This window comes from Nicotiana attenuata, unplaced genomic scaffold (assembly GCF_001879085.1).
Source record: "Nicotiana attenuata strain UT unplaced genomic scaffold, NIATTr2, whole genome shotgun sequence".
In the NCBI taxonomy this organism is placed as follows: Eukaryota; Viridiplantae; Streptophyta; class Magnoliopsida; order Solanales; family Solanaceae; genus Nicotiana; species Nicotiana attenuata.
In genome coordinates, this window is record NW_017673973.1 from 39416 (window position 1) to 54540 (window position 15125).

Consider the following 15125-nt stretch of genomic DNA (forward strand, 5'->3'; position numbering starts at 1 on the left):
GGGTCGTTACGGCTAAGCCTCAAGTCTCTTGGTTCAACCTATGTTTTTCCTGTTTAGAAATTAAGACTTCACATGTAGACTATTTTTGTGAAATTTTCTTGTGTTTTTTTTCTGTGTGTCATCAGTCATGGAGGTGAAGTGTTGGTAGAGTAATCTTTAGGTGGTATTTTTTTTAAAAGTGGAAAAAAATCAATTGTTACGGTGGTGATCAATTTAAAGGGATGAGAGACAATATTATTTGGTGTACTATATTCATTTTTAGACCTCGCCAGAAATTATTCAACAAATCTACAAAAAATATATATTTATCGGATATTATTTTAAAAGCGGTTATATAATGTCATTTTTTCTGATAAGTAAAAATGCAATACATGATTGTAATATTTAGCCCAACAATAGAGTAGTAGCGAACTGAAGTGGCCCTCTAGGGACCATAATTGCACTAAGTCATTAACAATTAATGAAAAGTCACGATCTTGACATTCTCGTCACTCTACTAGTTTTTATTATTTGCTTAGCCTTTGTTGAGTAAACTAGCCCAATAAGTATTACTTCAATCAGGATCAAAGCGTTGTACTTTTGACTCTTTATATGTCATTGTAGGTTTCTGTTTGCAGTTGGTACCCTCTAAATTTATTACAACCTCCTTTTCAATTTACTTAATATATTTTTCGAAATTTAAACTATGTGAAGCTTGACCAACATTTTAAAATATAGAATCTCTGCTTATCAATATTGTCTCACGTTCCTTTAAATTGATCACCATCATAACAATTGATAATTTTCACCATAACTATTGTCTCTCTATATGGAATGTAATATGCCATGTCTCACTCTAATGTAATTGCCAACAAATTAAATTAAGTGGGAATTAGATAATAAAAAAAGAAAATATATAATTAATGGCAAAAGATTACTACAAGTTCTTTCCCACCATTTGGACTTGGAGATGATAAAATTGATTGTTGCTTGATGCCTCAATTGACTTATTGTACTTTGCTTCACTTTCAATCGACTGCAACTTCAAACATTGGTTGAATTCCTGGACTTTTCTAGTACGAGAATGAACATTAAGTAAACCTAGAAGATATTAAATTTAACAAAGAGATATCAGGTTCCTCGACCTTTCCTTGTTAACTGTTATAACTTATATTTTTTTCGATATCCAAATCACTGACCCGACTAATCTGGATTCACGTCGTGTAGGAATCATTAACGGAAAAACACTCTCTACTAGGAATTACTCCTTTTTATAAGCTTGAACCTATACGACCTTAATTGGTTAAGGTTGGAGGTATCTCATTCATTCCTACCACGTTTCCTAATGGTATACCTAATATTAAATTTAACAAAGAGACATCAGGTTCCTCGATCTTTCCTAATTAATTGCTATAACTTATATTTTTTTCGATATCCAAATCACTGACCTGACTAATCTGGATTTACGTCGTGTAGGAATCATTAATGGAAAAGAACTCTCTGTTGGGAATTACTCCTTTTTATAAGCTTGAACCTATACAACCTTAATTGGTTAAGGTTGGGGGATCTCATTCATCACTACCACGTTTCCTAATGGTGTACCTGATATTAAATTTAACAAAGAGATATCAGGTTCCCCGACCTTTCCTTGTTAACTGCTATAACTTATATTTTTTCGATATTCAAAATACTGACCTGACTAATCTGGATTCAGGTCGTGTAGGAATCATTAAAGGAAGAGCACTCTCTGCTGGGAATTACTCCTTTTTATAATATATATATATATATATATATATATATATATATATATATATATNATATATATTATTTTTGGTAGAAAATAAGAAAATTTTAAAGAAGAATCGTCTAGCTGTGTTGATGGATACTGAATAAAGGCATTAACAGAATGTTTGGTGGCATTCCTGAATATGTTGCATACCACATATAATGGTCCCTCAATTCTTTACGGTTTATAAATTATAAGATCCACAAAAATCAAGTGAAACTAGTAATTAATACTTCTTCCTCTTTAAACAATGAACAACAAAGAACAAATAGTCTAAGGTACGTCCACTTTTTAATTTCATGTGGTCCGATCAAATCCATCATCTTAATTTATATTCCTTTCATTGCCTTAAATATGCATGGACCATTTTCCCTCACTATAACTTTTTCTTTCTTTGTTCCTCAATTATGTATTTTGGTTACGGTTCTCAAAGATTCGTGATATCAAATACGTTAAGTATTTGGCAAGTTACTTTAGTTGACAAACTTGAATAGGGATTATTTTGTTTACATAGTCGCCACTTGGAATTGATTTGTGGGTGTTTCAAGTCACCTTTTATTTGAATCCCTAGTCAAAGGAAGGTTTGACTATATTATTATCGATCCGCGAAAATAAAGTTCGGGTAAGAAATTCTTTTGACCGGGGAGAAGGTGTAAGGCATTCCCCGTGTCCCGTGGTTCTAGTACGGTCGCTTTATTGACTTAAACTTGGCTCGAATTATTTTTGAACAAACTGTGATTTATAAGATTTTTATGTTTTACCTATCCGCTTTTATTTCTTGATTATTAGATTTATTAAGAAAAATGACTTTTTGATAAATTACATTGTCATAACCACGCTACGCGAGCGAATGCATGATCGAAATGAAATTTATTAATTTTATCATAACAGCGCTACGCAAACGAATCCACAATTATGACAAAGATTATTAGTAAATTATTACTTTTGAAAAAAGTTACTACATTTAAAGGAATTAATTAAATATTAACAATCGCGCTACGCACGCGAATCCGCGATTTTACAAAAAGGATTAATTAAATTAAAACTTAATTAAAGCTAGTAGAAATGATATGAGATTATTGAATTAAAATATTAAATGTCAATATCACACTACGCAAGCGAGTCCATGAATGAAAAAAAGAAGAAGTTAAAACGCACCTACTAGTTGTCTAGCATTTAAATTAATTAAAGGTACTTAAGTTATTGGATTATTGTTACACATCATGAAAATTAACTAATTCCTAATAAGTTTATTCAACTAATCTAGTATTATTTTTTTGAAGATGGATATTATTTATTGAGAAAGTGGACCAATTTGCTTATTTAGTTGTGGCATTGGGCCAACATCTATACAAAAGAATGGGCAAAAAATATTTATAGACTTCTTAAAGGCATTGGGCCTGTTGGACAAAGGGCTCCAGAAATGGGCACAACCTGAAAGCCCGATGGCTTTAAACTGCTGATTTGCTAAGACAACCCACCTGGGCTAATTTGCGAGTCTGGCCTCTTTTGCTCTAAGCCATTAACCTTTATTTTTAGCTAGCAAACCCAACCATCTATTTATGATCTAGCCACTTTCTACCAAAAATCCAAGGTCTTAGCAAAGATGGCCACATGTAAAATCTAAATTTTATAACAATAACTAAAGGTTTTAAGGCATGGCTCTTTTGTTCTTTTCTTTAAAGAATAGCCTATCATAAATTATCCAGAATTGCACAAGGTGCGAAAAGGGTCCCTAAACACATTATAACCTAGTTGAAACATCTCATTTTATATGCATCAAAACTATAATAGATAGTAAAAACAAGTAACACATGAATAAAGAGTGTTTGAACAATTAAGGATTCATTTTCACATATGAACTCCAACAAGATATACTTAAACAGTCAAGAAATTTATCTAGCACTCATTAATCTAGATGGAAATGCTCCCAGCAATCGAGATGAGTTCAAATCTTCTTGTTAATGTGAAAATATCTTCAACATAAGATTAAAGAGTTACCTGGGTCGCGGAATAATAAATACAACAATGAAGAATGGAAGCTCAGCAACAAAAGCAGCAGAAAACAGCAGCGAAACAGCAGCAAAACAAGCAGCAAATTCGTGTTGGAACAGCCCGAAAACTTAGAAAAGAAATCCAGAACCAAACTCTAAAGAGGACTTATACTTTTCTAATTGTTTGCACTCTAAGATTGACTCACAAAAACTCACAATTTCAGCATACTTTCTTTATATTTAGTTGCTGATTTTTCTTTAAAGTTTTGTGCATTCAAACAGCTCTAAAGATGTGTTTAAAAGCTTGTCAAAATGTGTGATAGAGTGTCTATGTAAAGTGAGGAAAGGGCGGCCCTTAAGTAGGCAAAGAAAGCCACTTTTTGGACAGATTTTGGTTCACCAAAAGTCTGTCCAAAAGGACTAACTTTTGTGTGCTAAACATTGTTCAAAGGCTGTCCAAAAGGTGAAAGGACAGCCTGAAAATCTGCTATAGCAGAAACAAGGAGAAAAAATGTCATTTCAACCACCCTAACACTAAAAGTAAGCTACTAAAGTACCCTAATACATGATTGAACCAACTAATCTTCAACTTTTACCAAATAACAGTACCACCCTATGTTTTTAAACCAAAACACAAGAAACCATATAACTAGACTGAAGTTAGCAACCAAATAGACAAACATCAATTGTTAAGTAACAACTAGATTAAAAATACTTCAACATAATTCGAGAAGCAATTTGGAACCAAACGACCTAGTTAAAACATAAACTTAATTGAAACAATGGTTACAACCTAACGGAATTGGTTATGAACTAATTAGAACATTAAACTAACTAAAACTCATAGTAACTAAACCAAATAGGAATCACAATCAAACAAACAATAACTAAACCAAATAGGAATCACAATCAAACAAACAACAATTAACCGATATTAACTAAACTTTAAACGACAAGAGTCAATACGAGTTAGTGTTTTGTTGAAACTAAACTAGAACAACTATCCTAATTTAACAAAATCAAAAGCACGAATTACATAACATAAGCATGTAACACCAATTAAAACCTAATCCTAGTTACTAATCGAAACAGAAACTATATTAAGCGTTAAACTAAGACGACCACTAACGTAATTAAAATTAAAAGGAGAGCTACAATCAAATAGCATTGAAACAACAAATCACAAGCACAGAGGAAAGGTTTGGATTTTACCTAAGCGCTCGAGCTTCAAATCAGTAGTGTGACATAGATAGACGGCGAATCAACCTCCACGCCTCTTCTTCTCGATGAAAAATGCCAAAAACTAAAAACTCCAGCAAACCGGGTTAAGTTCGGCATTGTGTCAAAGAGAAAGAGAGATTAAGGGGTCGTGTAGAGGTTATGTGGTGTGGCAGTGGTGGCGGGTCGCCGGTGTAAGCGAAAGTGTGCGGTGGTGCAGATTTTGGGAAGGGTTTGAAGGAAATGGGGCTTGTATTTGTGGAGAGAAGGTTGGGAGGAAGAAATGGTGAAGTTTTGGGGTAGTTTGGACGACGGGCGGTGGCGGCGGCGGCGCGCGGCGGGGAAGAGGCGGCGGCGCGACTAGGGTGTAGGTTTGTCAATTTTTGGTGGAGATTTGGGGAACTTGGGTCATGGATTTGGAATGAGGGGAGTGAGAGGAAGAGATGGTGAGATTTTGGGGTGGATTGGAGGTGGTCTGCTGGCAGCGACGATTTCCGGCCAGCGGAGCCACCGTGGGGAGCGGCGGAGAAACAGAGAGAGTAGAGAGAGAGAGAGAGAGAGAGAGAGAGAGAGAGAGAGAGAGAGAGAGAGAGAGAGAGAGAGAGAGAGAGAGAGTGATAAGAAGAAGAAGAAGAAGAACTTGGGCTTCAGATTTTGGGCCAATTTTGGCTCAATTTCAATTAATTACACTAGCACCATCTTTTAACCCCCTTAACAAACTAATTTAAAAAATCTAATTCAAATGACCTACAAAAAACACATAATAAAATTATTAAAAATATAATGTAAAAGAAAAAAAATATAAAAAAAAATAAAAATTAGGCATTTACAGCTGCCCTCTTTGCTCGAGAACATAAAGAGTTTTCGTGCAAAGATATTGAATGCCATGACTAACTTTTGCTCACCTACGACTCTAAATGAAAGCATTTTTTGAAAAAGGTGACCGAACCTTGCTTCCGTGGTTGCCTACATATCCTTGGCTCTAAAGGAATCAGGTCAGTGTAGTTCTGGGAAAATTTGGTAGCTGGGACTACTGGACACTGGAGTTAAGACTACTGCTGTTGTTGTTGATGTTACTGCTATTGCTGTTACTCGCTTCTTACATCAAAAGAAAAAGAGAAGAGCACTATATATGTCTGCAAACTAAGAGTACAAAATGCCTATCTATTTGTCTTCTGGAGTCAAATCTTGATTCTTGACCTGCTCGCTTGTGTTGACCTTAGATTGGATCTTGATGCCTTTTTGAAGAAAAGATTATGGCTCATTCTCGATTGCTTGATTTCCTGCTCAGAACTTGAGAAGATGAATCTTGAGACGCCGAGTTGTTGGCACCTCATCGAAACTAAACTCCAACTGTCTTATGATCAACAAACTTCTTTCTTCTGATGAGAACTGAAATTGCAAGCTTTAATCTCTACAATATGTGCTTTACGGCAGGGTCCTGCAAAGCATCAAAGACGAACAAAACAAACAAAATTTTTCTGCCCCAGTTTGGCACTAGGAAAATTTTGTGAGTTATTAGAGAAAGCTATAAATTATCTAATTTGTTGAAATGAAGACAGAGGAAGTAGTACAAACTAGCTAATATGCAACCACGAGGGGTAGTACCTTATGTTACCAAAGAAATGGAATTAGAGGATGGTACCCTGTATTACTGAAAGGCAACGTAATACGGGATTCGCACCTTGTATTACTAGAAAGGAACGTAACCAGGGGTTGGCACCCTGTATCACTGAGAAGGAACGTAACCATACGTTGAAACCCTGTATCACTAGGAAGGAATGTAACCAGAGATCACCCTATATTACTGAGAAGGAATGTAATCAGGGGTTGGTACCTGTATCACTGGAAGAAAATGGAACCAGGGTTTGGCGCCCTGTATTATTGATGAAGTGTTGAATTCCTCTAGGCGAAACGGTTTTACCATGAGTTAAGCTACGTAAAACACCCTGAGCGAAGAGTACTTCTACCCGGAACTATGAGCTGGATCCCCCTAGGCGAAACGGTTCTACCTGAGTTAAGCTACGTAAAACACCCTGAGCGAAGAGTACTACCTGGAACTATGAGCTGGATCTCCCTAGGCGAAATGGTTCTAGCTGAGTTAAACTACATAAAACACCTTGAGCGAAGAGTACTTCTACCCGAAACTATGAGCTGGATCCCCCTAGGCGAAACGGTTCTACCTAAGTTAAGCTACGTAAAACACCTTGAGCGAAGAGTACTTCTACCCGGAAATATAAGCTGGATCCCCCTAGACGAAACGTTTCTACCTGATTTAAGCTACGTAAAACACCCTGAGCTAAGAGTACTTCTACCTGGAACTATGAGCTGGATCCCCCTAGTCGAAACGGTTCTAGCTGAGTTAAGCTACGTAAAACACCTTGAGCGAAGAGTACTTCTACACGGAACTATGAGCTGGATCCCCCAAGGCGAAGCGGTTCGACCCGAGTTAAGCTACGTAAAATATCCTGAGCGAAAAGTATTTCTACCCGGAACTATGTGCTGGATTCCCCTAGGTAAAGTGGTTCTACCTGAGTTAAGCTACGTAAAACACCCTGAGCGAAGAGTACTTCTACCCGGAACTATGAGTTGTATCCGCCTAGGAAAAACGGTTCTACCTGAGTTAAGCTACGTAAAACACCCTGAGCGAAGAGTATTTCTACCCGGAAATATAAGCTGGATCCCCCTAGGCGAAACGGTTCTACCTGAGTTAAGCTACGTAAAACATCCTGAGCGAAGAGTATTTCTACCCGGAATTATGAGCTGGATCACCCTAGGAGAAGCGGTTCTACCATGAGTTAAGCTACGTAAAACATCCTGAGTGAAGAGTATTTCTACCCCAAACTATGAGCTGGATCCCCCTAGGCGAAACGGTTCCACGATGAGTTAAGCTACATAAAACACCCTGAGCGAAGAGTACTTCTACCCGGAACTATGAGCTGGATCCCCCTAGGCAAACGGTTCTACCTGTGTTAAGCTACGAAAATGGGAGGTATGAACAGTAGTGATGCATGCTGAAAATAAAAGAAAATGGAGATTTTAAGGAGCTTACGTTTGGTGACATTCACCCTTTGTGAACCGCCATTCTGCACTGCTTCGTTCTTGCTTCAAACAAAGAAAAATTTATGAGTTTTTAAAGCGGTGGTTGGTTTGTGGCCTTGACGCCCTGAGTAGTTTGATTCGCGGCCACTACTATCGAAGAACCGATTCTGTCAGCATGGTACCGAGATGCTCGGCTGCTCTGTATCATTTTCTGGAGACCTTGGCTTTCCAATGTTGCCCCTAACTGTTTCATACCCGTATGTCCATGGTACCACTACCCTTGTCTCCAAGGCAAGGCAATTTTTCTTTAAAATCAAACTCAGTTGTCTTGCACGCAGTATAAGTTTGTGTCCGTAGTGCTTATAAACTTTTCTCATGAAGCAGGTCTTGCTCATGCGACCTTTTCAGTTTCTTTGAAACACTTTGTTCGCCTTATCAAATGAGATCTCAGACGGATTCATGCCTTCATCAATGCTATATATGCCCCAAATTGTGCTCGATATTACGGGAAAACTGTAGCCAGTTTTGCAGCCATTTCTTTGCTTCGCTTTTGATGCAAGATTAGAGCGAAAGGGACTCAAAGAAACATTATGGGCAAAAACAGAATAATAATTGAAAATGAAAAAGAACTGTGCTTAAACAAAAGGTGTCCCTTTCTGGGAAAGGAATAGGGAGACTTATCTGGAGCTATGTGCCGACTTCAATGAATCATGACATGCATTTTGTACTGGACGCCTGATTCATCTAAGCTGTCTAATTCTCAAAATCCGTCGCAAATGTTCATCTTGAAATTGTCTTGGTTGTGCTCATGCCGGAGAATGGAAGACCCTCATTCGGCTAGTAGCGCCCTTTGCAGGTTTTCGCTAACTAACCTCTCTCATTTCTTTACTAACCTTCGCCTTATGGTGCCCCTCTGGGTTTTCACCAATAAGACTCTCTCATTTCTCTGCTCACTGTCGCCTTATAGTGCCCATACGGGTTTTTACCGATAAGACTCTCTCATTTCTTTTTCTTTTTCTTCTCTTTTTTTGTTTTTTTGGTTTTTTTTTTACTAAGATACTGCATGTGGGAGGTTGCCCAACGCCCTTGGCATGGGGACTTCAAATATTCTCAAAGATCGATCAAAAGTTCCTAACAGGGAAAAGGCGAAAAGAACCTTGAACTGAATTATAACTTTTGGAACCGTTTTATAGGAAAAACCGCAAAATAAAACAAAATTCTGGCCCAATTTTGGAGTATTAGGAATATGAATTATTTGTTGTGATGGGACCGAACCCAGGGTAAGGCTGCCTACGCATCCTTTCGGAATCAGGTCGGACGTAGTTCAATAACTCAAAAGGTTTGTTGTTTGACTCTTTTTTTTCCTTTTTTTCTTTTTTTTTTCTTCTTCTTTTTCTTTTACAAGTACACAGGTTCCAGAAAGTGGAAAGCAAAGAAGACAAATACGGCTCAAGAGGGCTAACAAAAGGGTAACACCTGTTTGGAATAGCGAGCAATGATAGCCTTCGTCATCTCGATCTGAGAAAATCATGCATGAAAGTTCCATAGTGGGTATATATTAGACATAGTATCTTTTGACTGCATCTGCATTAATAGTCATGTCTGGTACCCGTCCTTCTTCATCTACCAAGTGCAAGGCCCCTTTTGGTAACACTTTCTTGATGATGTAGGTTCCTTGCCAGTTTGGGGTGAACTTTCCTTTAGCTTCTACTTGGTGTGGAAGAATACGTGTAAGAACGAGCTGGCCTACCTCGAAGTGCCTTGGACGCACTTTCTTGTTGTAAGCGCGTGCCATTCTTTGCTGGTAGAATTGGCCAAAACACACTGCCGCTAACCGTTTTTCATCAATCAGCATCAGCTATTCCAAACAGGTCTTTACCCATTCTGTATCTTCAATCTCCGATTCCACAATGATCCGAAGAGAGGGAATTTCGACTTCAGCCGGTATTACAGCTTCCGTTCCATACACCAGCAGATAAGGAGTTGAACCAACAGATGTGAAAGTAGTCGTGTGGTATCCCAAAAGAGCAAAAGGCAACTTTTCATGCCATTGTCTGGAACCTTGGATCATCTTCCTAAGAATCTTCTTGATGTTCTTATTCGCCGCTTCAACGGCTCCATTGGCTTTTGGCCGGTAAGGGGTAGAATGGCGAATCATAATTTTAAATTGCTCGCATACCTCCTTCATCAAATGACAATTCAGATTGGCTGCATTGTCAATGATAATGGTCTTTGGGAAACCAAAGCGACGGATGATGTTGGAATGAACAAAATCTACCACTTCTTTCTTGGTGACTGCTTTGAAAGTGACGGCCTCCACCCACTTAGTGAAGTAATCAATTGCAACCAAAATGAATCTATGCCCATTTGAAGCCTTTGGCTCGATTGGCCCAATAACATCCATTCCCCAAGCAACGAAAGGCCAAGGAGAGGACATGGGATGCAACTCCGAAGGAGGCTAGTGAATCAAGTCACCATGAATCTGGCATTGGTGACACTTGCGAACAAAACTAAAACAATCTCGCTCCATAGTGAGCCAATAATACCCTGCCCGCAGAATCTTCTTCGCCAAAACATATCCACTCATGTGAGGTCCGCATACCCCCGAATGCACTTCACACATGATCCTCTCAGCTTCTGTGGCGTCTATGCATCTCAACAAGTTTAAATCTGGGGTCCTTTTGTACAAAATTTCCCCATTCAGGAAGAAACCACCGGCGAGCCTCCTTATAGTTCTTTTTTGATCTCCTTTGGCATGCTCTGGGTATTCTCTTGTTTTCAGGAATCGTTTTATGTCACGATACCATGGTTCACCATCTAGTTCTATCTTAATTGTATTGCAGTAACTGTGTTGATTACAAACTTGGATTTCCAGTGGATCAATATGAGTGTTGCATGGATAAGGGAGCATCGAGTCTAAAGTAGCCAAGGCATCTGCTAGCTCGTTGTGAAACTTGGGAATGTACCTGAACTCGATGGATTTAAATCTTTTGCTCAGGTCTTGTACACATTGTCTGTATGGAATAAGCTTGATGTCTCGAGTCTCTCATTCGCCTTGGGCTTGCCGGATAAGCAAGTAGGAATCTCCCATAACCAATAGTTCATGCACATCTAGATCGAGGGCCATTTTCAGACCCATGATACAAGCTTCATATTCTATCGTATTATTGGTACAGAAGAATCGAAGTCGGGCCATTACAGGGTAATGATGTCCAATAGGTGAGATGAGGATTGCCCCGATCCCAACTCTTTTGATATTGACAGCCCCATCAAAATACATTTTCCATACGGGGTTGTCATCTGGAATTACTTCCTCTATTGAGTTGACCTCTTCGTCTTGGAAGCATGTGGTAAGTGGCATGTACTCATTATTAACTAGATTTTCTGCCAAATGATCTGCCAAGGCCTGTGCTTTCATCGCGGTGCAAGTGACATAGACGATGTCGAACTCTATGAGCAGGATTTGCCATTTTGCGAGCCTGCCGGTGGGCATTGGCTTTTGTAAGATGTACTTTAGAGGATCCATTCTAGATATGAGGTAAGTACTGTAGGCCAAAAGATAATGTCTCAGCTTCTGAGCGACCCAAGTCAAGGCACAACATGTCCTTTCTAAGAGGGTGTACTTAACCTCATAATTGGTGAACTTCTTGCTCAAGTAATAGATTGCCTGTTCCTTTTTGCCTGTTGCATCATGTTGCCCCAGAACGCATCCAAAGGAATTATCCATCACCGATAGATATATAAACAAAGGCCTACCAGGTTCAAGTGGGACCAGTACATGGGGTTTTGACAAATAATTTTTGATTCTATCAAAAGCTTTTTGGCAATTGTCCGACCACTTGATAGCAGCATCCTTTTTCAGCAACTTAAAGATAGGATCACACGTGGTTGTGAGCTGAGCAATGAACCTACTGATGTATTTCAGCCTCCAGAGAAAACTCATGACTTCCTTTTTGTTCTTCGGGGGTGACAGATCTCGAATGGACTTTATCTTAGATGGATCCAATTCGATGCATCTCCGGCTGACTATAAAATCGAGGAGTTTCCCAGATGGAACCCCAAATACACCTGGATTAAGCGTAAGCTTAAGCCGTTTGAAGACCTTTTTCAAATCGCGCACGTGATCAGCCCGTGTCTATGATTTTATGATGACATCATCGACATATACTTCAATCTCTTTGTGCATCATGTCGTGGAAAATGGTTGTCATGGCCCTCATGTAAGTTGCCCCTGCATTCTTCAAACCGAATGGCATGACCCTATAATAGTAAGTACCCCATGGAGTGGTGAAAGCGGTCTTTTCTACGTCATCCTCATCCATTAGAATCTGGTGGTACCCAGCATAGCAATCCACGAACGACTGTATCTCATGCTTTGCGCAATTATCTACAAGAATATGGATGTTTGGCAAAGGAAAATTATCCTTTGGACTTTCTTTGTTCAGGTCTCTATAGTCAACACAGACTCTAGTTTTTCCATCCTTCTTTGGCACAGGCATAACATTTGCCACCCAGGTGGTGTATCGGACAGCTCTGACCACATTGGCGCTTAGTTGCTTCATTATTTCCTCTTTGATTTTGTCACTCATGTCCGTTTTAAATTTTCGTTGCTTTTGTTGGACTGGTGGAAAATCAGGATACGTGGGAAGCTTATGAACCACTAGATCAGCACTTAAACCCAACATATCATCATAAGACCAAGCAAACACATCTTTGTATTCAAATAAAAGTTGAATCAAGGCATCTCTGGGTTTTTGTTCAGTGTGAATGCTTATCTTTGTTTCTCCAACTTCTTCATGACTTCCGATATTAATGGGCTCAATTTCACTGAGGTTGGGCTTAGGCTTGTTTTTAAATTATTCCAACTCTCTTTTTTTATTTCCTCAACAGCCCTATCTTCATCATATTCGACCTCTTGATGCGTTATTTCGAAATTATGCGTGAATTCCGCATGACTGTCATGTTATTAAAGCTGTGATTAACAAAACTGAAATGGAAACAAAATGACAGGAATTAGGAAAAGGAAAAGACAAAAAACTTAATACGAAACTGGACTACATTTCATTGAATTTGAAAGGATATAAGAGTTAACATCAAAACAAAACAATCATACTGAGATGTTTGGATTACAACCCTGAAAGTAACCAAAAAAACAAAAAAGAAGCTGCAAAAGCAAACTACCAAGACTCCTTCTTTGTGGGGAGAGGAGTTGCTTCCCAGTTGTTGAGCATGGTGTCTGGGCCAATTAGTTGCCTATCGGCACGACTAGTGCCTTCACCAGCCTGGATCATATTCACTTCAGAAAATATCTGGCTGAGTCCATGGCAAATTTCATCAATGTTTTCCTCTACCGAGGAATTTTGACCCTCTTGGAGTCGTGGCTTGACAAAAGTGTAGAAAATGTGAGGGATAGGTTGTTGCAAGACCCATCCATGCTTTTTTCGGTGCTTGGCTTTGTTTTCGTCTGCTTGTATTGGCCTGAAGCCTAAGCCAAAAGTACCCTCGTTACTGAATGGAGAAATAGTCTCCGAAATTCCTTGCAATGATGCCCCCAAGCCTTTTCCTGGATCATAACCTTGTCTCAACATAAGTGCAGCCACCATTACAGATGTGGCGGAAAGACGAGGATGCAGAATGGGCTTTCCTTCCTCAACATGGTCCACAACAACCACTTCAAAAGCCTGATAGACAATGGATTCACACCCTTCCTTGGCCTCAATACATGGGATCAATGGGTCTTTATAAATGGAAGATTCATCTTCCCCGTGAACAATAATTTCTTGCCTGTCATGTTCGAATTTGAGCATCTGATGCAAGGTGGATGGCACACCTCGGGCCGTATGGATCCATGGCCTTCCTAGAAGAAAATTATAAGAAGTGACCATGTCCACTACTTGGAAGACAATGTCAAAGTCAACCGACCCAATCGTCATGGTGAGGTTGATCTCCCCAATGGTATCTCTCGCTGAGCCATCAAAAGTCCGGATGCAGACATTGCTGGGTCGAATTCTGTCAATATGATCTTCATGCCTTGCAAGGTAGATAGAGGGCATACATCTATACTTGAGCCTCTATCAACCATGACTCGCTTTACATAATGCCCCTCACATTTAACCATCAAGTGCAAAGCCCTATTGTGCCTGACTCCCTCCTCGGGAAGTTCATCATCAGTAAAGGAGATTCTGTTCACCTTGAAAAATCTTAGAGCTGTCAAAACGGGCTAGCCCAGCCCAACCCAGCCCAAACGTCGTGGGATTTTAAATTTGGTGGGCTAGGACGGGCCGGCCCTCCATCTATATGGGCCTTAAATTGGCCAGCCCAGCCCTAAGAGAGTCGCGGGCTAGGGCGGGCCGGCCCTTCAACTTTTTTGGAAAAAATATTTCTCCCAAATCTTTAGATATTTTTCGTGATATAATCTCTTGATCATATGAACAATTCTGTTTATTTACAGTGTACAAGAATCTTGATATTTGATAAGGAATCTCGTAATTGAAATGCAAATTCTCTATATTTCTAGCTCTTCTTTTTTTAACGTTACATGAATATATTTTAGTACTTTTCTTTCACTTTTCTTAGGTTCAGGAATTGCTTCAATAAGTTTATATGTTAAGGTTTTTTAATTTAGGTTTAACATTATTTGTCGATTTCATCATTATAGTCCATGAAATTTTTAAAATTCAAGATATTTGCTAGTATTGTCAATTTTTTTTGGGTATTAAAACTTGACCTTTTTCTATACTGAAGAGCAATTTAATAATTAATAATATATTAAAGTAATCAAACTGATCATTGGCCACTTAAAATAATATTTTCTTTTGAAAAAAATATTATTGGCCACTTAAAACTTTTCTAGTTCGTTGTTAATTAAGCAAAAGAAAAATTAATCTTGTCACGCTACATGCATATCAAAAATATAAATTCTAGTTGATATGGAAGGGTAAATGAGCAATCTAAGGTTGGAAAATGAGGATTATAGTCAGTATTTTCTTTTAGATTTTATTTTTTTTAAAATATTTAAATTTGAATATAATTAATTTTTGGCCCACAGGCCGGCCCAGTCCCAGCCTCGGTCAAGCCTCAAGGGCCAGCGGGCTGACTTGGGCTGGG

General features: G+C 38.8%; 1 long non-coding RNA gene across 1 annotated transcript; it reads right to left on the minus strand.

Moving 5' to 3' along the window:
- Nucleotides 1-755: 755 nt before the first annotated feature.
- On the minus strand, nucleotides 756-1742 carry LOC109217740. The gene is made up of 2 exons (XR_002066681.1): nucleotides 1675-1742; nucleotides 756-1581 (listed from the first exon to the last, which is right to left on the minus strand). It is a non-coding gene; the product is annotated as an uncharacterized LOC109217740 (long non-coding RNA).
- Between the last annotated feature and the right edge of the window lie 13383 nt (nucleotides 1743-15125).